At 46.2% G+C, this 24932-nt stretch overlaps 1 pseudogene; it reads left to right on the plus strand.

Moving 5' to 3' along the window:
- On the plus strand, positions 1–24932 carry LOC120640006 (annotated as a pseudogene).

A 24932-nucleotide genomic window follows, 5' to 3' on the forward strand; every position in this document is an offset into this window, starting at 1 on the left:
ATGGGGCCGGCCGGCCAGCAGGGCAGCACGGGCAGGGCAGCGGCGGCCCGCGTGCAGGGAGGTCGGCGCGGCCTCGGCCCGTGCAGGGGCAGCACAAGGACGGAGCCGCGGGGCTGGGCAGGAGCGGCGGCGCTCGGTGGTGGCGCGGCCACACCGGCCCGTAGGGCCAGGTGGCGGGGCTGCGGGGCGGGGCGAGCACCAGCGCATCCGGGCGGTGCCGGCGCGTGCGGCGGTGGGAGCAGGGCGGGCCGATGGTGGTGCGGCATGTTCCCGGTGGTGGCGGTGTGGGAATCAAACGGGGAAAGGGTCAGGGAGGTAGAGTGGACCACGGGGAAGCTCACCACATCGTCCAATCGAGCGGAGAAGGGCCGGAGGTGGTTCGTCAATGGGAGGGCGGAGCTTCGGTGAAGAACGTCAATGGCAGCCGGCGGTCTGGAGCTCGATCCGGCCGGCGTAGGGCTCAATCGAGCTCGGGGATGGGTAGAGGAGTTGCGGGGCAAGGCTAGGGAGGTCGGGGCGCGAGGAATTGGGGTGGGACGGTGAGGTTCGGCCGGCGCAAGCGCTGGCGGCGGTTCTGCTCAGCTCGACGAGCTCGGCCCGAGCTGGAAGAAGGAGAAGGGGACGGGAATGGATAGGGACGCGCGCACGGGATAAGGACGAGCATGTGAGCGCGACGGGGGAGGTTCGCCGACGGCCGACGCGTGGAGGTCACCGGCGGTGTGCCGGTCGCGGCATGGGCGTCGCGTACGAGCACAGTGCCGAACAGGGGAATACTGAACATTTTGACCGATTTCTGACCCGATTTTGACCTTCCCGAACTCAAAATTTCATATAAGAACTTGAAATTTGGCCAAAATAGAAGTTGTAGAGGAAGAGAAGATCTACAACTTTTGTTTTGGGTGAAAGTTGATTTGGAGCTTGAATTAGGGAGAAAAACGTGCTCAAATTCCTGTGAGGTTTAAGTAATAACAACGGTCATTAGGAAGCTAATGACATTACTTAACCATAGTTAGCGATTAAACATGTGATTAGCGCTAGGATTAACACAGGGGTGTTACACTAGCATGTTCAGGCCTTTGAGCTATATCATTCAACATCAAATTGATGGTGTGTGCTAGACAAGGTGTCCAAGCAATGTGTTCATACACCTCTCCTAGTGCCTTGCATGCTTTCTTGTAGTTCGAGCCGTTGTCGGTGACTATATGCACGACATGCTCCGGTCCAATCTCCTCCACCACCTTTTGAATCTCCTGTCAAAATAGGCAGAATCTTTAGTAACCTTCAAAACATACTCAATGTCAATGGAACATATTTAGGGGCTACCTTGAGTAAATATGTGGCATCTTGAGTTCTTCCACTCGCATCAATAGACTTGTGGAACCACATGACCCCATTCCAATATATCAAAAAGTTGATGACACTCATCCTCGTCGGGCCAGTCCATGAATCACACATCAACGTGTCACCAAATAAAGGTCAGTCTTTCTGAAACTTTACGTACCTCGTCTTCAAGTCTTGCTCGTTCTGATCAATGTACTTGCCATCAATATCCCGTCCAGTGGGTGATGCGACACCTTCACCCGCAACCATATGGAAATCATGAGATACAGGAATGTAAGCTCATAGGTGTCATTCCAATGAAAGAAAACTTACCCCACTTCTGTGTCTCCCTGACCGCGCTGACAAAGTATGGATTGCCAGCCTGTCTTCCAGGTACTCCCGCAATATGAAAAAACTTTGACCAAGCTTTACCAATAGCTTCCGTTGCATTCCTACCCTTCTGCGTCCAAGAGCCTGTATCAATCCTTGGTTGTGTCATTCCTCTTCTCCCACCGGATGCCAAGTTATAGTCCTCCACCGCAGGAGTCTCCCTCTGTGAAGTTTCCCTTTGAAACATCCTCTGCATAGGATTCCCTCTCGTCGAACCACTACCCCCTCCATGCTCATATGGACCTCCTCTCTGTTCCACCCCCCGTCGGTACTCTACTTCCGCTCTCGATAGGTCCATGGCATGCTGCAGCTGAGCCTCCTCATCTTCTTCTTCACCAGGATTGTTTCCCTCCGCTGCAGCCTTCTGCCGTCTCAACCTCTCTCGAGCCCGGTTAGCAGTTGCCTTCTTAGCCCTCTCAATATCACGCTGAAAGTACTCCCACACATTTGGTGGCACATTCCTACAATGGACCACCTCCGCCCTGCGCCCAGCCAAATGTTGTTTCAATCTAGTCGCACCACCTCCTCCTTTCTGCGCATGACAATAGTTGCATCGCCATCTGAGATAAAGATTTTCACCATATTCCCATACAACATCTTTATCTCTGCCTGACATTGTCCATCTGCATAAATGGACAACAAAAACATATCAATCACATAAATAAAATCTACGTAAATCAAATATACACCTAAATCAAACCTACCTAAGTGGCTAAGTCATATACACACCTAAATAAAATTTACCTAAATCATATATGCACCTTAATATTCAAATCTACCTAAATCCTAAATACACCCAAATCAAATCTACCTAAATCCTAAGTCATAGTGTAAAAAATCATTTAATACACCTAAGTCATACACCTAAATCTTACCTAAATCCTAAAACAAATCATCTAATATTCTAAATCAACTCATAGGGTAAAAAATAATTGTGTTCACACCTTGTTCCGACCGTGCGGCTTACCGCCACCAAGGGGCGGCTAACCGGAGCTCCGGGCCGGCTAACCGGCTGCGCGTGCAGTTGACCGGTGGGGGCGGTAGATCCGCTACCCACCCGGCTAACTGGTGCAACCGCCCGGCTAACCGCGGGCTCCGGGCGGCTGGCCGGCGGTGAGCGCCGGTCGCGGGCGTGGGGGCGGCGGAGCGAAGCGAGATGTGGCTGAGGAGTCACGGGAGTGGGAGGGAGTGAGGGTTCTGGAGGGGCGGAGGGGTATATTGGTCGCTGGCGCATCGGGCCAAAGTGGGCCTTAATGGGCCGGCACATTTTTTCTTTTTCTTTTTTGGTTTAACTTCAATTGCCCGCAAAGTATACTAAATGAATGAATATTTGAAAAAATTAGACACCATTAGATTCATCGCAACTTGAAGTATTTTTAGGAATGTTTTTGGGAATTTTTCATTTTTTTAATTCAAATTTGAAGTTTTGAATTTGGTCGGTTTCAAACTGGCCGGTACCGGAACCGGTCCGGACCGGTTACACCGGTAACCATGGTTTCCGGACCAGTTCCGGTCGGGAAAAAAACCCTGGGTTGTCATTCATGAAAAGCAAAAGATGGATTGTTCATTCATTATGTTTCAGGTACAATCTAATCTTCACCAAGGAAGACCTTGGTTACAACACTATCGGTGCTGACTTCATTGGCGATTGCGTTAGCGGTTACATCAAATTGCACAACGAGATCGTCGAAGCGTACTCGCCCTTCTCCTTTAGGGAATACAGGCTCCAAAAGGAGAAGATTGTGCCCGGTACAGGTTTGCACCACAGCGAGAGCAGTTGCAGCCCCCTGCCAGACATCGGGGGTGGCAATCTGCCTGGCGCGGTTGGGGATGTCCTGCAGGCGGTCCACCAGCAGGTCGCCTCTGGCGTTCACCATGGTGGCGACGCCGTTCGCTGCTTGGTGGAGGGCCTGAATTTGTGCCTCCAGGGCTATAATTTCCATGTAGAAAAAAAAAGAGATATTTATTAGTGGGAACAAATAATCTTCATGGAGAATCAATTATGCTCAAAGAGAAGATCCGTACCTACAACTCTGCCATCGACAGCAGACAGCATCGCCCGAGCAGTGGAGGCCTCACCCTCGGCGGCGATCAGGGCGGCCTGGGTGACCTCCAAACAGAGCTGGAGACGCACAATCTCACGAGTTGCCTCGGAGTAGAGGTCGTGTGTCCCCTTCCACCAATGGAGGTAGCACCAAGCATCATCTCCATCGTAGGAGTCACCGGAGCCGTGTTGGCGCTCCTTAAGTACCCCTTTTATCCCTTGTTTATCCTTGATAATGGCATGAATTTAATATCAAAATCACTAACTGTCCCAACCCCGGACTAATTATTAGTCATTTTCACACTTGCACATATATTTTGGAGGAACTTCGTTTTTGCAGGTTTTTGGCCTATTTTGGAGCATGAAATGATGAGGCCTGTGATCGAGCGCTAACACGGAGAAAGACGAAGGCCAAAGCCCAAAGAAAGGACCAAAACCCATGTTGATTCGAAGCCCATTCATGCACATCCGTCCTCCAACAGAGCCCAAAGGACCAAGCCCACGAAGATGAGATCAAGATACTTCGGGATTAAGCAAAGCAAATGAAGATTTAAGGAAGGATTCCCTATCCTATCCTTTCCTCGAAGATATCTCCAAGATAACGACGTCCAAAGGGGTGCAATCGTGAAGGACATAAACTCTAGAAGATGCGAGGAGTCTACACGCGAAAGATGAGACCGAGGCGGGCCCGAAAGAGGGTAGGCTGGCCGACCTAGGCCCATGAGCCGGCCAGCCTAGCCTGTTTCCGAGGCGGTTCGGCCTCCCCTTCGACCGGTGGCTTCCTCGGCTTATAAATAGCTCGCACCTTATTCAACTCGCGGCATCCATCCACCCAGAACTCGACGAAAACCTAGGGCCAAGACCGGAGGGAGACGACGGCCGCCGCAAGTCTTTGAAGTTGTCTAGGAGATGGCTTAGGCCGCCCCTAGCCGCCATGGCCTCCCTGCGTGGTTGTGCAATGATGGAGTTCATGAGCTAGTTGGAGTCGTCAATGGTATGTACTCGGTGGTGGCGATCCAAACGAATCTATTATGTGAGTAATGATAATCATGTCTTTCGAATCTTTTAGCGACCATGTTCTCTCTTTCGATTTCGTTCTTTTCTTTGGGTTTGCTTCATCCTAGATCTATTATCAAGACAGATCGCTTAGCATGATCTTGTAGTCATGGTGGCTAGAGGTTCATGGCGGAACTACCAAAGGGGGTTCGACTTGCTTTAAGGTACTTTCGTCCAAAGGGCGGTGTCGTGACAGGGCGTTGCTTTAAGTAGATGGGGTATCGAAGGATTGGATTGGAGATTTTGGGTTTAAAGATGCCATTGATTGAGATGTATGATTTTTTTGCTTGTTAGCTTGAACTACAACTAGATGACAATAGGCCTAGCCATGTCTTTGGTTTTGCTATGGTTACGCCTATGTTCATGGATGAGATCAACCTTTACACAACACTCATATCTATTAAAGGTTACTCTATATGTGCAATTCATGCTTCATGTTAGGATAGATCCGTTAGATTAGATGGAAAACCTTGGGTAGTTCTTTGTCGATCCACGGATTGATAAACCTTGGTGGAATACTCTAAGGGAAAAGCTACACGATCCCGTGCGCTTACGGTATATAAATTGGGGCGCTAAGGAGCGTCAACAAGCTTTTCTGGCGCCGTTGCCGGAGAATCGGCAACTCGAACCCTAGGGCGATCTATCTAGTTTTTTGGACTAACCCTAATTTTTATTATTGCATATACCCTTGTTTTCTTGTTTGTGTCCTTGAAAGCAGGTGGAAAAAGCTAGACACCAAACTTGGACTTCGAAAAATCCATAATCCACTTCAACAAATTTCAACAATAGGCAACAAGATGATCAAGGAGCCTCGACATGGAACATCGACAACGTCCACATCAACATGACGGCAACAACATCAAGATTCGCTCTTTTGTGGTAGGTGCTAACTTTTGTTAGTGGCCCAGCATCCACTATCGAGTCCCCACTCCCCAAAGCAAAAGATGATAAATAAGGTACGCCACCATGTCAATTAATTTTAAATACTAATGTTTTTGGGAAGAATTGTTTGTTCAAGCAATAGGTATGAAGCATGCCCGCGAAGAAAATTGTGCGATCATCATCATCTATGAAGTATTACTGTTGTGATGAGTTTTTCATCCAAGATAAGAGAAGTACCATGAGCAAATAATAGATTATTTTGAATCTCCATAAAGTCTTCTTTCCAACAGATCAAGAACCGCCAACTTTGGAGATCGGTGTGAAGAGTTATGGTAAAATCTTTCAACGTTGCGCGTTCTGGAATCCCTCTGGACAGATTGCAGCGCCGTAATAAAACAAGCATAACTCCTTTATCCGGAGTCCGATTGGGGCGAATGACCACTTGTTGGAAAGATAATTTGATGCGCCTTGCAATGGAGTAGAAGTTTGGTACATGTTATGCACTGGATGAAGGGGAATTCAACAAGGACAGAGGCAGTAGCAACCGACGAAGAAGGTGATGACGATGTCAAAGGATGATTTGAAGGCTGTGTACGCAAAAGATGATGATTTGAAGTTGACCAAAGCTGGAGGCAACAAGATTAGAAGAACCACAACACTGCCTATCTTCTCCAGTGGGATGCTCGATATATTTCTAATCGAGTGATGCTATCAAGGAAGGAAACCGTTCGGATCATCAACACGAAGCACAGGAGCATCTTCCAATCCCGACACCTTGGGTAGAGCAAGAACAATGGAGAAAACACATCATTGAAGCCGTGATATTTACTGGTAATCAATGGTGATGACCTTGAATCCTAGGGACGCACAACACTACGCTCCAAAGACCACATGATCGAGATCATTGACATCTGCGGATGAATTCACAAGAAGATATTATTCTCATCAATGTCCAGCTCGACCTCAGAAGCAAATAGCAGCATATTTTTGGATATTCAAAAGCTCCACGAAGTTCCCGTTCCAACGAATCAAGAACCAAGTCAATCGGAGATTTCTACAAGTGGTTATGGCCAAAACATTGAAGGGTGTGCACTCTGAAAATTTCTGGACAGCACGCAGCGCCAAAAGTGAAACGGGCAAAACTCCCTCGTTTGGACTCCGTTTAAAGCGAATGACCACTTGTTGAAAAGGTAATTTCATAAACTTTTCAATAGAGCTATATTTTGGTATATGTTCTGTTGAGTATACAGGAGAGATTCCATGAAGAAGAGGCATGAGCAATGCAATGAGAACAAGATAGAGAAGATGACGATGACAACAATGAAGGGGAGCTTGGGCGATGCTTTCATCAAGCGTACATGATAAAATTCAGAGGCTTGGAGCAGAGGAAGAACCCCAATGACATTGGCAAATGAAGGCACAAGCGGTCGACCTTCGACAAACGAAGATGTTGCAAACAAACCACGACGGATTACAAGAGCGCAACATTCAACACATGGAGACGTGAGAAGCAAACCACGACGGACCACGAAGAGTGCATCAAGATGACATCTCGCACAAAGCACCATGACTCCAATGAGTATGAAAAAGCTCTGAGGCTAAGGTATACCTTGAATTCTCAAGCTTCTATTGGTTTTGTTGATAATCTTTAAAAATCTCATGCTCGAACCGATAGTCGGAATGAAAGTTTAAATTCTATGCCTTGTTCTTTTCATGATGATAGGCTAGAGTTTCTTGAGAATGTTGATTTCATGCTTAAAGAACCTCTGCCTAATAATGAGCTCCGCGCTATGCAAGAAACACATGCTGCATTTAATTACACCATGCCTTGTTGATGAAATTTAATTGAGGATGTGACTATGTTGCATATGTCTACAAATAATTGCAAATTTCGATCTTGCTTTGCGCTTGGTCAAGCTCATGACCCTAAAAGAGCACATGTTGGGAGAGGCCCCGAATTTCACTAACCATGCAGGACATGAAACTCAAATAATGAGGAGGGAAACCGTGCCCAAAATTTTGAACACCATCATCAACATCTTCAAGTTTCAAGAACGGACGTCGCTAAGCCTCATCAATTTTGTGCACAAGTCCAGAGATTTACAATGCAAGAAAGTTGAATATTCAGGATCTCCATCAAGTCCTCGGTTCAATGCATCCATGATCGATACAATTGAAGACCCACGGGAGGAGCTATGTCTCAAACATCGGAGATGCACGTGCTGAAATCAGCACGGGGCAGATTGCTGTGACGGGGAAAAAGGGGCATAACTCCCACAATTGGAATGCGTTTTGGGCAAATGAAGACTTGTTGGAAAGAAGATTTCGTGCACCTTGAATTGGATCAATTGTTTGGTGCAACTCCCAATCTGGACAGAGAGAAAAATCCGTGAAAAGAAAGATAGCGACGAAGGACAATAAAGAAGGAGGTGACGATGATGTGAGAGACGATTGGGCAAGTTTTCCATTAAGCGTGATTGATCATGTCCAACATGGGAAGTGGAATAAGAGCTGCATGGAACACCTTCACCTCTTGCATGAAGGACCATGGCTTCGCATTAATTTGAAGGTAAGAAAGTCGAGCTCTATGACTTTAAATGAAGGGCTTTGCGGGAGGCAACCCGATCTTTTATTTTATATATATATTAATATGACTGTCTACATTGCACTCTTTAATCGGAATATCAAGTAACATTGTACCATTGCTCTAACAAAAACCACAACTTCATGTTGTTCATTCTAAATGTTATTGAGGGAGCACTTTGTTATTTGATCTTGGGAAACTTGTAGACCTTTTTGTGTGCCTATTAGTGTTTTGAGTCTTTTTCTTTGTGTCTTTTTAGAGAGATTTATGAAGCATTGCACCACCCTTTGATTCTAAACTTGTGGCTAGTTAACTTAGGCTAACTTTTTGTTTTGTTTTAGACCACCTCATCATGTCATATCATTTTGTTCACCCAACCCGTATTGCATTGCATACCATGTTGTTCGTCTCACCCTTGCATTGCATTGCACATTGCATAAAAAGAACCTTTTCTAAAAACAATGACTAGCCTCGCTTTTGAGATCCTAAAACCCTTAGGAAAACCACTCATAGAGCAATCCTAAAAACCATAGGTTATGTTTTTCTTTCAAAAAAAAATCTAACTTTTGTTTCTCTCTAGTTTTTTTAAAAAACCACCTTAGATAGAATTTCTATACCCAACACTCTCTCTTCAAAAAAAATTTTAAACCAAAAAATATAGGAAACCCATAAACCTACTTCTAAAACCTTGTTAACTCGGTTGCTTGGTCCTTTTCGATAAATAACCTTTTCATTGACAAAAGCCTCACTTCTTATGAAGTGTCGCGAAGGTTTTTTGTCACTCTTAGCAATTGTTTTTAAATAAGCTAGTTGCGGAACAACATCGAAAGGTCTTTTCAACCTTGCTAACACTTGTTTTTGCTAACTTTGCATTTGCACTTTGCATCCATTCCATTGTTCATGCCACAAGTTGAGTCTAGGGATGCTTGGTTTGTTGGCATTTGTCTCTACTCCCGACCGTTACTTCGGGGGTAGTGTGTGCACTCGATTGTTTTGCAGGCATGACAAAGCGTTCCCATGAATTCGTGATCAAAGAAGAAATCAAATTCGTCAACATCTCCAAAGTTCGAGAGCAAGCCCCGCTGTTTTCATCAAATTTTGCACATGGACAGAGACGTACAAGGAAGAAAAAGTTGATATTCAGAAGCTCTATGAAATTTCTGTTCCAATGCATCCAAGATCAATGAATTTGAAGACCCGTACAAGGAGATATGGCAAGAACATTGGACGTTGCGCATTCTGAAATTCGGGACAGATTGCAGGGCTGGGACAAATGGACATAACTCTCTTGTTCGGAATCAATTTTCGGCGAATGAGGACTCATTGGAAAGGAAAATACGTGCACTTTGCAATGGAGTAATGTTTCAGTACACATTCTGTTCTGGAAATTAAAATAAAAATTCATGAAGATGAGGCAGCAATGGGACAACGAGGAATTGAAGGAGGCGACGACGACGTGAAGCAATGATTGGGACCATGACTTTGTACAAGAAGAAGTTGAAGGAAAATTGAGGCAACAAAGGTGAAGATACATTGAAGATGATATTCATACACATGAGGGAAGGACTTCAAGAATTGCAAGATGGTCCATCTTCTCCTTCCACGCCTAGCATCATGCTAAGCATGGGGGAGGATTTCGTGGACAAGAAAGAAAGATCTCATGGAGTAAGATAATCACAGTTGCCACAAGATGCTCATGATTCTTCTTCCATGCTTAGAACAATGCTTAAGTATGGGGGAGGCCGTGCTACACTTCATTACGAGCATCGAGAAGGACGGTAATTCTTCCTCAACTCTCTCTTTTTCTAAATGATTGTACATATATGCCTTCAACCATAGATGCAACCTTTGTATATATCTCTCAACCTGTCACATGGCTTCTAGGAGGACAACCTAGTTTTGTTTTTGTTTTCAATAAGTGTAGGATCACCATCACTTTGTGCTCACCACATTGATACATTTTGGCAATGCCTTATGCTTATGGAAAAATGATGAAAGTTGCTGTTTTGTTTTACCTACGCTATGTTGTATATGACTTGACCATTTGCTCTCAATTAAATGGAATTAAAATGATTAAATACCGGCTCTTTTATTTGTGGAGGTTAAATGACTAAATTCTAGACCCACATATTCTATGTTGCTCTTTGATTTAAGTCTACCGATGACCTTACACCTTGTGTTGTTTGAAAACTTAATTCCTATGCTACCTACATTTGTGAATCTCTTGCAAAGTTCTACCTACCAAAGCCTATACATACATATTCTTTCATGATGAAACATTTAGATTGCAAACTTATATTTTGATGAGTTGGATTAAGATTGATTTCTTTGGTATGAGACTAAGAAGCTGGTCATTCCGTTTTTTTTGTGTAACCTTCTTTCTACTAGCCTATTTATCCATTCATTGTGAGTTTCTACTTCGGGAATTTTGCAAACCTCGCTGGATATCCACCCTAAACCAAAAATATCTTTTTGTGATTACCTCCTTGACCACAACCCAATTTGAGCATGGATTATCATTTCGACGGAATCAAAAGAATCAAGGGCACCATATAAAGAAAAGTTTTGGGAGACAAGGCTCCCCGGAGATTCAAGAGGTTCTACGAAGAAGAAGGTGAATTTGAGATACTTACCCTAGCTAGTTGGTTCTCCCACTATTCATACTCGAGGACGAGCATTCGTTCAAGCATGGGGGGATGGCTGGGTAAGTATTCTATGTTATCAAAAGTTCTAAGGAGCAAAAAGAAAGAAAAAAGAAAGAAAGAAAAAAATAGAAAAATGAAAAAAAAAAGAGAAAAGAAAAGAAAAATGAAAGAAAAAAAAAAGAAGAATAAAATGTTCCTTAGCTCTTCTTGGCTTCATTAATTTTTCAAGTTACTTTGAAGAACTATTCCATACTCAAATCTTCCAACCATGTGCAATCCGATAACGAGAACTTCATTTGTGTCTCGGGATCATCCATTTGCCACTTGCACATGTCCACCTATCTAAATGTGTGTGTTTCATCTTTCTCCCTCTCCAACATTATTTTCCAATGGCTCTTTTGACTAGTCTCGGTAATTCCATTAGATCTCTCTCTTAGTTTGATAATATTTCAAGTATAATATTTTGCAAGGATTATTTTTACCTACCAAGCTCCACATAAGCCTTCCACTTTTATATATGAGTAGAATAGGTTGAAGACAATCTAATGTAGGTTTGAGCGACTTGATGAGATGAGTGTTTCCATGATCTTTTGCAAGAGAACCTCACTTATGTTTGATATGCATTCTTTTGAAAACTCTTCACGATGAAACAAGGTAAAGGTTTGAAGTTCGCTTAAGTTTGAGAGCATGGCATTTATTTATTATTGTGGCTTGTTCTTTAATTGCTAGTCTATCTTCCATAATGAAAAAGTAGCCGGTCACAACATGAACTTAAATGCTAAAAACTTGAGAGAGCAATATGTCTTGTTTTGTATGACTAAGTGCAGAGAGAACATTGAGGGGCAATGCTGATTTCTTTATAAGCAAAGCTCCTGGACTTACTCGAGGACGAGCAAGGTTTAAGCATGGGGGGAATGTTGGCGCTCCTTAAGTACCCCTTTTATCCCATGTTTATCCTTGATAATGGCATGAATTTAATATCAAAATCACTAACCGTCCTAACCCCGGCCTAATTATTGGTCATTTTCACACTTGCACATATATTTTGGAGGAACTTTGTTTTTGCAGGTTTTTGGCCTATTTTGGAGCATGAAATGACGAGGCCTGTGATCGAGCGCTAACACGGAGAAAGACGAAGGCCAAAGCCCAAAGGAAGGACCAAAGCCCATGTTGATTCGAAGCCCATTCATGCACATCCGTCCTCCAAGAGAGCCCAAAGGACCAAGCCCACGAAGATAAGATCAAGATACTTCGGGATTAAGCAAAGCAAATGAAGATTTAAGGAAGGATTCCCTATCCTATCCTTTCCTCGAAGATATCTCCAAGATAATGATGTCCAAAGGGGTGCAATCGTGAATGACATAAACTCTAGAAGATGCGAGGAGTCTACACGCGAAAGATGAGACTGAGGCGGGCCCGAAAGAGGGTAGGGCGGCCGGCCTAGGCCCATGAGCCGGCCGGCCTAGCCCGTTTCTGAGGCGGTTCGGCCTCCCCTTCGACCAGTGGCTTCCTCGGCTTATAAATAGCTCGCACCTTATTCAACTCGCGGCATCCATCCACCCAGAACTCGACGAAAACCTAGGGCCAAGACCGGAGGGAGACGACGGCCGCCGCAAGTCTTCGAAGTTGTCTAGGAGATGGCTTAGGCCGCCCCCTAGCCGCCATGGCCTCCCTGCGTGGTTGTGCCATGGTGGAGTTCATTTGCTAGTTGGAGTCGTCAATGGTATGTACTCGGTGGTGGCGATCCAAACGAATCTATTATGTGAGTAATGATAATCATGTCTTCCGAATCTTTTAGCGACCATGTTCTCTCTTTCGATTTCGTTCTTTTCTTTGGGTTTGCTTCATCCTAGATCTATTATCGAGATAGATCGCTTAGCATGATCTTGTAGTCATGGTGGCTAGAGGTTCATGGCGGAACTACCAAAGGGGGTTCGACTTGCTTCAGGGTGCTTTCGTCCAAAGGGGGGCGTCGTGACAGGGCGTTGCTTTTAGTAGATGGGGTATTGAAGGATCGGATTGGAGATTTTGGGTTTAAAGATGCCATTGATTGAGATGCATGATTTATTTGCTCGTTAGCTTGAACTACAACTAGATGACAATAGGCCTAGCCATGTCTTTGGTTTTGCTATGGTTACGCCTATGTTCATGGATGAGATCAACCTTTACACAACACTCATATCTATTAAAGGTTAGTATATATGTGCAATTCATGCTTCATGTTAGGATAGATCCGTTAGATTAGATGGAAAACCTTGGGTAGTTCTTTGTCGATCCACGGATTGATAAACCTTGGGGGAATACTCTAAGGGAAAAGCTACACGATTCCGTGCGCATGCGGTATATAAATTGGGGCGCTAAAGACCGTCAACAAGCCGCCAGAGGAACTTGCTGCGGCTGCGGATTTGGCGCCGCGAGCACCCCTGCAGGCCAAGCTGGCCATACAGATGGTCCTATATGAACAGAACAGAATTAGTGGTACGAACATTTACATGAGACCACGCAGGATTAAGATCTTCTTACCCTTGCCGGAGAAGGCGGGCACGGAGCGGCAGATTGCCTTCTAGAGCTCCATCTGCTGGGCGCTTGTTCTTCCTACCCATGGGAGATTGAGATTGAGCAGCCTTGGGGATTGAGAGACTAGAGGATGATAGGGACTAGAGCAGATGAGAAGGTATAGATTGTTTTTCCCGATTTTTTCAGGATTTGTATTTATAACCACGGTGAAATTGACGGAGAAGGGATGCGGTCACCGGCAAGTTCATGCGAGGCGTGCGGGAAAATGAACCATCGCGCGGGATGTGGCAAATGTCTAGCGCAGAGGTTTTTAGCGATCTCCAAACTGCTGGTGGCCCATGTTCGAACCCGCGCAGCAGCAGATTTTTTTCCCACCTTTTGTTTCCAATGCGGGCCTGTTTCTCTTCCTGGGCCGGATCGAGCTGGACCCTTGTGGCAGAACCGCCTAAATTAATCCGGTCCAAATGCGCTAACCATCATATATTATAGCTAAAATTGTTAACACGCACTTCGAACGGAGTAATTTGACAGTCTGTCGGGTAAAATTCCGATAACACCACTGTATTTCGGATCGAAACAACATACCTCACTCGAAGATGAGCCCAAAGATTACAATAACCAAAATTTTATATCAACTTCCATAGTAAATGTTATTATAAACTGAGTTTGAGGATTCAGATAGGATACCTCAGAGATTTGAATGTAGATAAGTGCTTCAGAGTTTATAAACAGCAGAAAGAAAATGATATCTAGCGACGATATATGACATCATGACGAAGCCCATACATGACATCAATCTCACCAAGCATTCCAAAAGTTACCTGAAAACAATGTTAAAAGCAAGACTGAGTATACTAATACTCAGCAAGACTGACCCATCTAAGGGTATATAACATCCCTTTAACTAGACATGCAAGGCTTGTGAAGGCTCTGGGTTTTATTTTGCTGAAAAGCAATAAAGAGTAGGTCCTTACTTTCAAAATTTTAGCTTTCAGATTCTAGTTGGATTAACCTGTCTAGATAAGCACATATCTACACAAACATAGTAGAAGATATATTTGCATTCAACAAGATTGAAGTATCACCTTTGTTTCACTTCTTACTCTATGTGGCAAAGAGATTAAGCAGTCTCATTATCCATGAGAGGTGGAACAATTCGAACCGAATTTTAATCCTTGCAAGGTAAACCTAACACACACACTTGGAGCACTGTTGAGTCACTCCAAAGCAACTGTTTGCCTTTCATTCCGGGTTGTGGATCAGGACCACTCTCCCCGACTATAGCGCACCACTCCTCGTCCTTCATAGTCGTAGTTGTAGCGCTACAGATTCCATATCATCCATTCTATCCATTTTATTCATCCTATCCCTAAGAGAGAGGGGTAAAGTCCACTTGCCGGGCCGATTGGTTACTAGGCTTGCCGCGTACCATATTTACGGCATGTGGCTAGTACTTTCAAACGCTTAATCAACACTACCACACACTGCGGCCTTATCAAGTTTATCAACACAGACGGATTACCACCATGAAACTAGTTGAAACTAGTAACCCAATCCATCCATGGTCCTTATAGTGATTGCAGAAAGTAAACAATCAACTCCTATAAAGCTCGCGAGTGACAGGCAATCGCTCGACTTTTACCGGTCCTATTAGCAAAGCATCTAGTCGAACTCTGTTTCTAGTGTTCAAACAATAGGTACCTAGAAATATGCATCTAAGGTTTTCATTCAACTCCAATAACTTAAATGCACAAGTAAATAAATTGCATAATTTAAAATACTGGGATTATGCACCGAGGCTTGCCTTTAGTAGAGTCTATAAAGTCAGTAGGTTTTGATTCTTCCGAATCTGGATTCGAGACTTCAGTTAATTCCGTAATGTTGGTTGGACTTCATGCAGTTCACTCTTGGACTTTGGATTCATGTTCAGGTCTTTGTTATCTTCCGTAAAGTTGACTTGGGCTTTGGAAATATCCTCGTCTGGTTCCTGGATGAGTTCGTATATTCCGTCGACTAGCGATATTGTTTCTATATGCAATGCAGTACTCGAAATTAGTGAAGTGCTTAAGTACAGCTTTCCTTCACTAAAAAGTTATTAACCAATAAAGTAAACATTTAAGATCAAGCTTAAAAGTATTACTTTACTTGGCAATCATTTATAGAGTAAAAGTAAACACAAGGAACTCCATAAAATAACAACACTAGTTAAGGAACATGGTTTGAATTCAAAAGAAAGAAAGGGTAATTCTATTCAGAAACATGGGGTGAATTGAATTCAAATTTAGGATTTGAATTCAAAAGAATTCAACAACTAGGGTTCAAACATCAAACATCAACTCAAAGTCCAAAAGAAAAGATCATGTATATGAATCAATCTAAAACCTGGAGCTTATTCTGACAAAAACAACACTAGGATGTATGAATTAACTCTAGAACTCAAGAATAAATCAAAAACTCAAGATAGATAGTGCAAAAATTCTCCCAAAAATTATCATAAACTACTTGTGATCAATAGATTCCATGGTAAAAATATGGCCCTAAGAAATTAATAAAAACATGCTTTAATAAAATAAACAGTTGCATATGTTAGAAATAAACAAACACATGAAATAACAAGTAAAAATCAGGCATTTGGTGCACAAATTTTATACAAGAACATACATAGCACATAGATTACATGTTTCAAAAATCAAGCATAATAAAGCTATGGTTAAAAATATATAAATAAATTACTCATTTGCAAACAATTAAACTAGAGCACACAATATAAAGTTTCATACAAACTTTAGTAAGCAAAGTTGTAGATCTAGTTGAGAGGAACACAACAAAATTAATTTGGCATTTTTTTGATTTTCCTACGAATTTCTAGGATTTTTCAAAGTCCACAAGAAAAACAAAAAAAAGGATTTTGGACTTTTTGCAAAGAAGACCCTAGAAAGTTTTAACTTCAAGCAATCGGGTCCCTAGCCATGGTTGGCCGTGGGGAGCTCCTGACCGGCCAAATTCCAGCGAATTGGCTGGCTGGCGAGGAGGGGGGAGTGGGGGAAAAGGGGGAGGAGAACAAGGCGCACCGATTGGTAGCTTTGGTTGGGCGGGAAGCGACCTGTGGTGGAGGCGCGACTGGGACAAGCGGGTCGCGGCGGCGCTCTGCCGTGGCGGCGGCGCTCCGGCGAGGCTTGGAGGGGGTAGTTGGGCTGGCAAGCTCCACTGGGACAAGGCGATGCTAGCGGGCTACTTGTTTTGGATAGAAGAAGAGAGGAGAAGCGGCTCTACATGTGCCGGCGAGCGGCGGCGCTAATGGAGGCTGACGGCCTTGCTTGGGTCGTGTGGCAGGGATAGTTCGGCCAGGGCTATTTATAGGCCGTGGAAGGGAAGGATGAGCACTGCAGGGAAGAGAAAAAGGCTCGCCGAGGCGGTGGGCAGTTCCCAGCGGCGGGGCAGCATTTCCAGGGGGCGGCTGGCGGTGTAGCATGGCACAGCGGCGTGGCGTGCGCGCGGGACGCCAGCGGGAGAGAAGAAGTGGCGGCGGGGTGGGGCAATTGACGCGTGGAGGCGGCGGGCCAGCCTGGGGACGGGGAAAACCGGCGGCGGCGGCGGCAAATCAACGGCGGGGCGGCACTCTATTTCAGCAGAGAGGAGAGGAAGAAGATGAATAGGAAGGGTGGTTTTATGATTTTGCAAAAACTCAGGGGTCTAACTGTAAAACAAAATTTCTCGTTGATCTAGGGCTCAAATGAAAAAGTGTTCAACATGAAAGTTGTGTAACTTTTCAAGATCTACAACTTTCATGTTGTGCAAAAGTTCACTAGATCAAAGGATTTTGAAATATTTTGAAATCCGCCAATTCTTTTTAAATGCAAAAGAACACAACTTTATTTTTAAAATTGCAAGGGTAGTTTTAAGTATAAATACATCTTTTTATGAGGGCAAAAAGTGAAAAACAAAATATGTATTTTAATTCCTCATAAATTTTAAAATTTTGCCTTTTGCAAAACTATTTTGTAAAAAGGACTTTGTATTTTTCCAAAATAACAAAAATACCCTTGCTCTGGAAATCATGGTTTAAATTTTTAAATCAACACAAAAATTTTATTTTTGACACCTAAAACTTGGATTGTCACAACCCCGGTTACACATGTAAACCACGTCGGCCTGCTACCCTGCACTCCTACACGTGGCTGCCAGCTACACAAACTAGACCAGTCAGCCAGCAACGTGGCAGCCGGTCTGGTTCTATGACGAATCGCGCTGATCGTAGGGACGAGGAGTTAATTGGCGCACCTTTTTTATGATGATATGAAATGTTGTTTTGTGACGCGCGCTGTATTTTCATCATAGTTTCGTAGGGGCTGAAGGTTTCGGCGATGAACGATGACGAAATTCCTATTTTCACATGACGCGTTTTTACTTTCGTCATGGTTGAGCGTTGTTCGAGGGATGTAGACGAGGACCTATGACGAACCTGGAATTTTCGTCATAGATGGGATCTGTTCAATGACGAAATTCAAAACGTCATACGCAAAAACATCATGGATGCTACTATTTCTACTAGTGCAAAGAGGTATCTTGGTCTGCCTACAGCGGTAGGTTGGTCATCGACCGACGCATTTGAATATATACCAGCAAGAATAAGAAGCTTAATTGGCACTTGGAGTGGTCGAGAAGCAAGCTGTGCTGGGCGAGAGGTGCTTCTAAAATTAGTTGCTCAGGCAGTCCCTACTTATTCAATGAGTTGTTTTCTGTTGCCAGGGGAAATATGTAAGAAAATGCGATCGGTCATCACCAACTACTGGTGGGGTAGTTCCGCAGACAATCGACATATACACTGGCAAAAATGGGACAGGTTGGCAAGGTCAAAAGCTAAGGGAGGTATGGGTTTTTGAGATCTCAAGATGTTTAATCTTGCGATGCTTGGTAAGCAAGGATGGAGACTGATGACAAGACCAGAAAGCTTGTGCCCCAAAGTTCTCACGGGGCATTATTTCCATGATGGGGACTTTGCGTCCTGCTCTCGAAGAAGACGTGCAAGCCACACATGGCGTGCCATCCTAGCAGGAAGAGATGTCTTGAGAAAAGGTCTGATTAAAAGAGTTTGCAATGGAGTGACGGCAAGAATTTGGTATGATAGATGGTTGCCAGGACACTTTGTTGGGTACCCTTTAACCCCGGCAGAAGGGCAAGCTGTTGAGATGGTCTCTGACCTTATAACTGACAGTGGAGCCTGGAACGAAGGACTTATTAGGGATATCTTTTTTCCTGTCAGCGCAAATGCAATCCTTCGAATGCCATTATGTGCTGGAGGGGAGGATTTTTGGGCATGAGAGAAAGGAAGGCACGGTAACTACCGGCTGCAGGAAGACGTGCGTGAGCAAAGTGAAGGTAATCAGGATGAACCTGGAGCTTCGGAGGAAGATCATTGGAAACTAGTTTGGAAGCTTGATGTACCACCGAAAGATAAGGTGTTTTGGTGGCGGGTTCTACATGACTACCTGCCAGCAAGGAAGGAACTGCATCGTAGACACATTGAACCTACTGTTCATTGTGAAACCTGTGGGGTAGTGGAAGAATCAGCAAGGCATGTTCTATTAGAATGTACCATGGCAAGGATCTCCTGGGAAGAGACAAAAAGCTTACGGGAGTGAAGATACCCTGGCTCCGATCTGTTGCACGACAACATATGCCCAAGGAAAGATAGATCAGTGATAATTTGTGGGATGTGGTCACTTTGGATGTTCAGGAACAGGAATCGCCATGGAGAAGCTGGGATGCCGATTTGGCAAGTTGTTTTGGGGGTGCGTGATACGGCATATGATCTATGGCAGCCACAAAAAGAGAAAGTACCGAAAGTGTTGCCTAGATGGAAGCCACCTAATGAAGGATGGATCAAATGTAATTCTGATGGCCCCTTCTACTCGGATGGAAAGGGAGCAACAGGTGCTGTTCTTCGAGATCACCTTGGTTGTTTCAGGAGAGGATCGGCAAGATGGTACGATTCTTGTATGGACGCGCTAACTATGGAGGCGCTAGCATGTAGGGATGGCTTGATTCTTGCAAAGAATTATGGAGCCACAAAAGTGGTGCTCGAAACAGATTGTCAGGATCTTGTGAGATTGTGATCACTGATAGATGAACAGCGATCGTCAGTTACTTCGATCCTTAGGGAGATTCAGGAACTGTGTAATTATCTAGTTGGCTTCTCTTTGTGTTATGCTAGTAGAGAGTGCAACTTGGTAGCGCATGTGCTGGCCAAACAGGTGTCTAGTGTGTGTGTGATGGGCGTGTGGCACCAAGCCCCGTCATGCGTGCAGGGCTACCTTGTGTCTGATTGTAATGCTCCTCCTCATCAATGAATGAAATCTCCGATCTTTAAAAAAAAAGATTAAGGGAAAAATCCGCTCCTGAACATGAAACTCCAGGGATATGTGAAAGCGGGTTTGCTTTGTGGTAATTCACCGGCTACTGCTATTACTTTGTAACAACTACAAATTTGGCTTTGTTGTTGTATCTTCTTGTGTCACCCTGTATATTTCTGAACTAGTTCCGCTACTGCTATTACTTTGTAACAACTACAAATTTGTCTGTATATCTTTTTTTTCTATTAATGTTCCAGTGTCACCGTCCCAGATGATACGCACGATTCGTGACTTCAACTAGTTTGTCTCGTTACAATAAGAAGAAGTGTGTGACCGAACCTGCGGTCCTCAGATTCTCTTGGCACTATGTGTTTCTGTAGTGTGCGTGCGCGCACGTGTATCTTTATGACATCTGCAATGTTTAAGTTTTACTGGCAAGGACAAAAGGGGCGGAGCTGATTTTAATTTCTGGTCTTTATTCACTGCTCTTTGATGGCCCTGTTGATAGAGATGCACGCCCATTTGTTTCGTTGTTTAAAGATTTTTCCCCTTCGGAATGTCTAATCCTTTTTTTTCTAACAAAATCAGAATGTCTTAGAGCATCTCCAGCAGTTTGGCAAATCGAGTTGTCATCTTTGATTTTTTGGCAAAAATGTTAAAAATACTCGAACAGTTTGACAAAAGACTTGGCAATTTTTGGCAACTTGGGAAAAACCAACCTCCAGTGCGCAAATATACGCGCGTGGCGCGCGGTTGGCATCGTGGTTTCTAGTCAGGTGGGAGGGTGAAAAAAGAAATAAATAACAGAGAAGGATTTCTGATTTAAGTTTTCAAGAGGTGGAAGGGCATAAATATAATTTTGTTTCTCTCTCAGGGTTCCTGATGTAAGTTAGATCTGGGTTTGGCAAGTGAATTATGCCAAACTGTTGGAGATAAGCTTTTTTTTTACTTGGCATATTTTTTTAGAAGTTGGCAAAACATAAGATATATCAAATAAAATATGGCAAACTGCTGGAGATGTTCTTTATCTCATCCTTGGTTTTGATTGGTCGCTGTCAATATACGTGTGCAAAACTCGCCGTAGAGAAAATGGGCCTAGTGTCTTTCTCGTTAGGCAATTATTATTGTTGGCTCTATTCCACAGAATGTTTTCCATGTCCTGTATCGTCCAAATCGGTGACTTGACTGCCACCTCCTGGATACTTGGAAAGTTTGGGTAAAAATCATCCATCTCCTATTCTCCTTGCGATAGTCTCGTTTGTTTTGCCTTCAGATGCTACTTACACGCACGAATATCGTTTGCTCACATGCACGTACGTGTATGGGCGAATTCTCCAGACTAAATTTGAGGGTAACCATTCTTTGAATGTCCTTATCAGAAAGAAAGAAAAAGGGAAGAAGGCACGTGTATGAGCAGAAAGAAGTTCAAGACGTCACTGCTTGGATGGGTTGGGCCATTTGACTGCGTATAGGCCGATATCCAGCTACAAGTATACCCACACAGTTTGAAAAACACGTCATCCTAGATTTGTCCTAAGCTAAATTTATATAAAAAATTATTAGCATTTTACATCTTAGGTTAAATATGGCAGTCTTATTCTGTCGGCGTCCTGACCCGGCGATCCGGACCCAACTAGTAATGCTGTGTGTTTCCTCGTCCCAGATGTTGATGCAAGAGGCAACGCAGTAACGCACGGGTTTATCCTGGTTCCGGCCGCGGGGCCGTACGTCCAGCAAGGGGATGTGCGAGGGCACTGTATTATCTTGCACCGGGGGTGCCTGTAGTAGGAGAGTACAGGCGAGGCGAGAGAGGGAGGGAGGCTCCCAAGTCTCTGCTAGAGAAAGAGTTGATTGAGGCGAGTGCCAATATCGGGCGCTCAGTGTGCTAGAGAAAGAGTCCATCTCCTTCTTTTATAGACACAAGGCGGGACGGTATACATGCGCAGGGGATCGTGGAAGTCGTTGTATTTCCCCCGAATCGCAGGGGTGCAGTGGTCGAGCACTGTGGAAAGTACACTATGGGGCGTGGCGTCGGGCGTGGCAGTCGTCCTTGGTCTTGCGGAGATCGCGCCAGCGTCCTGCCAGCCCCAGCAGGCGGCGTGGTCGTCGCTGTAGGGTGTACCGTCTTCCAGATGTGGCATGGTGGCGTTCCGTGGGCCCTGCAGGCTAGGGTCTTGCATACACATGTGCGCCAGCGGTAGTGGGGCACGTGGCGGTCCCGGACCCCCCTGGCGGAGTGCTAGCGCGTGCACTAAGGGGTCCGGGAGGCACGTGGAGGTCCCGGACCCCTCGAGGAGGGAGGTCCGGGCCTCCGGCTGCTAGAACTGAGCATCCCCCCTTGGGGGACTCGTGGCAACACCGGACCCCTTCCCGAGCAGGGGGTGGGTCCGGACAGCAGGAGTTGGCAGAATAGTAACGGGAACTGTGCCGAGCACGTCTCGTCCCGCGTCGCAGGTTCCCACAGTGCCGCCACAGCGTCCGGGATGGCGGAGCAGTGACCAGAGTTGGCGGACGGGACTCCGGTCACAGCAACTGTGGGGATTGGCGACCTAACGCCGTCTGTCCTGGGCGCTGTGAGTAGTGGTTGGCATTTAATGACTCCGTACGACGGGCGGGTGAGCGGAAGGGCCGATTGTCCTTTACGTCGAGGGGTGGCCTCAAGCGAGGCGGAGATGATTCGCTCTGCTCGAGGGTAGGTTCGCTACCCTCGAGCGAGGCATAGATGATTTGCCTCCTCGAGGGTAGGTTCACTACCCTCGAGCGAGGCGGAGACGCGGGGCACGGTCAAAGGTCTCGATGGGAGCCCTCGAGCGAGACGGAGATCACCCCGCGAGTCCAAGGGGGTGCGGATGGGCCGCATGCTGGGCTTCTTTGAGTCCTTTCCTTTCTTCCAGATTGGAATGAGGCCGTAGGCCTTCGTGGGCTCAGTTGACTAATATGTGTTTGTGTTTTTATGGTGATCTTAGTACCCCGATTAGGGTGTCCCTAATCGTGGTCCCCGACATATTCTACACCCTAACTCTTATTCTACACACCAAGCATTTAAATGATTAACCAAACTCATCATCAAAAACTACTAAACCGAATTGCCGTATTACCGAATCACATTCAATAAAAGACATTCAATAATTATTTGCGGTAGTTATTATTGAAAATTCGTTTAGTAAATTAGTGAAACATAGCCACACGTTGGTATAGAATAGCACATTGTTATTAAACAATTAAAATTAGATTCATCTACGAATCTATTCTCATACTAAAATATATCTATTTTATGTCATATAAATGGTGATTTTTGTCGCAATAGAATTGATTAAACTTAAAAAGTTTCACTTAAGATAAAAGTATAATGATTTGTTTTTTTGGAAGAGGAAGTAGACGACACATAGGAAGCACCCCATGCCCACCTGGTGACCTGGATTGCTTTTCGATCGGCCGGCTCACTACAAGGAAGAGTGCAATAAATAGGCCCCTTCCATTGAACGACTGATCATCCAGGCACTAGTAGCAGTAGAAGTGTAGAACCGGCTAGTAGCTCAGTCGAGCATGGGTTCCGTTACGCCGGAGAAGAGGCAGCCGCGCATGCCGTATGCCTGCCGTACCCGGCGCAGGGCCATGTCCCGCCGATGCTGCAGCTGGCCAAGCTGCTCCAGGAGCGGGGCTTCCACATCACCTTCGTCAACACCGAGTTCAACCACCACCGCCTGCTCCGCGCGCGCGGTCCGGACGCGCTCGACGGCGTGCCACTGCCCGGGTTCCGCTTCGCCACCATCCCCGACGGCCTCCCGCCGTCGGACGCCGACGCGACCCAGTATACCCCGTCACTCTGCTACTCTACCATGACCGCATGCCTCCCCATCTCCTGGCCCTCCTCGCCGACCTCAACGATCCGAGCTCCGGGACGCCCCCCGTGACCTGCCTTGTGGCCGACAGCGTCCTGTCGTTCGGATACGACGCCGCCTGGGAGATCGGCGTGCCGGTGGCAGCGTTCTGGACCGCGAGCGCCTGCGGCTTCATGGGCTGCCTCAACTATCGCCAGTTCATCGACCGGGGTCTCGTTCCGTTCAAGGACGAGGCGGACCACGCGGACGTCGCCGGCGGGCACCTCGCCGCCGTGGTGGCCGGCGCGCGCGGCCTGTGCGACGGCGTGCAGCTGCGCGACTTCCCCAGCTTCATCCGCACCACGGACCGCGGCGACATCATGCTCAACTTCAAAATGCGCGAGGCCGAGCGGCTGTCGCTGCCGGACGCAGTCATCATCAACACCTTCGAGGACCTCGAGGGCGCCACGCTGGACGCCATGCGCGCCATCCTCCCGCCGGTGCACGCCGTCGGCCCGCTCCTCCTCCTCGAGCGCCACGTCATCCCGGCGGACAGCCCCCTGGCCGGCCTCGGTTCGAGCCTTTGGAAGGAGCAGGCCGGCCTCATGGAGTGGCTCGCCGGCCGCGCGCCGCGGTCCGTGGTGTACGTGAACTACGGCAGCATCACCGTGATGACGAGCGCGCAGCTACTGGAGTTCGCGTGGGGGCTGGCCGAAAGCGGCTACTCGTTCGTGTGGAACATCCGGCCGGACCTCGTGAGGAGCGACTCCGCCGTGCTGCCGCCGGAGTTTGCGGCTGCCGTCGAGGGCCGCGCGCTGCTGACGACGTGGTGCCCGCAGGAGGCGGTGCTGCAGCACGAGGCGGTGGGGGTGTTCCTGACGCACTCCGGGTGGAACTCCACGCTGGAGAGCCTCTGCGCGGGGGTGCCCATGCTGAGCTGGCCCGTCTCCGCGGAGCAGCAGACCAACTGCCGGTACAAGCGCACCGAGTGGAGCGTCGGGATGGAGATCGGCGGCGAGGTGCGGCGCGACGAGCTGGCGGACATCATACGGGAGGCCATGGACGGGGAGAAGGGGCTGGAGATGCGCCGGCTCTCGTTGGAGTGGAAGCAGAAGGCCGTGAAGGCGACGCTGCCAGGTGGGCCCGCAGAGGCCAACCTGAACAGGGTTATCGACCAAGTGCTGCTCGCCAACAAGGGTGATGCAGTCATCAGTGCTTGATTTTGATAATCAGATATTTGTCGAGGAGCATATTGCTGTGTATACCATATTGTGCTATTTGCACAATTGGTTGTCTAATATTTAATTATTTATGCAACTA

This window comes from Panicum virgatum, chromosome 7K, assembly GCF_016808335.1.
Source record: "Panicum virgatum strain AP13 chromosome 7K, P.virgatum_v5, whole genome shotgun sequence".
NCBI classification, from domain to species: Eukaryota; Viridiplantae; Streptophyta; class Magnoliopsida; order Poales; family Poaceae; genus Panicum; species Panicum virgatum.